This window comes from Eimeria mitis, genomic scaffold (assembly GCF_000499745.2).
Source record: "Eimeria mitis Houghton genomic scaffold, Emh_scaff501, whole genome shotgun sequence".
Classification (NCBI taxonomy): Eukaryota; Apicomplexa; class Conoidasida; order Eucoccidiorida; family Eimeriidae; genus Eimeria; species Eimeria mitis.
The window spans coordinates 5,513-5,801 of NW_013573310.1; the positions used below are offsets into that span (position 1 = coordinate 5,513).

At 50.5% G+C, this 289-nt stretch overlaps 1 protein-coding gene across 1 annotated transcript in view; it reads right to left on the bottom strand.

The window, feature by feature from the left end:
- Nucleotides 1-289, bottom strand: part of EMH_0014410 (uncharacterized protein) — a gene marked incomplete at both ends in the record, with an annotated part of 2,905 nt that overhangs the window by 218 nt on the left and 2,398 nt on the right. The gene's annotated exons all lie outside the window — the stretch shown is intronic.

Consider the following 289-nt stretch of genomic DNA (forward strand, 5'->3'; position numbering starts at 1 on the left):
AATCACGGTTTCCTCTTTAGGCGTATAGCACATCTGCTGCTGCTGCATCTATTGCTCGTGCTGCTGCAGTATCTCTTGCTGCTGCTGCTGCTGCTGCTACTGCTTTGCTGCTGCTGCTGCTGCTGCTGCTGCTGCTGCTGCTGCTGCTGCTAGGGATCAGTGCAGCTGCACCACCTCTGCCGAAATATAATATCTGCTGATCCACCAACAATGTCTCACGGTTTAGGGTTTAGGGTTTAGGGTTTATGGTTTAGGGTTTAGGGTTTAGGGTTTAGGGTTTAGGGTTTAG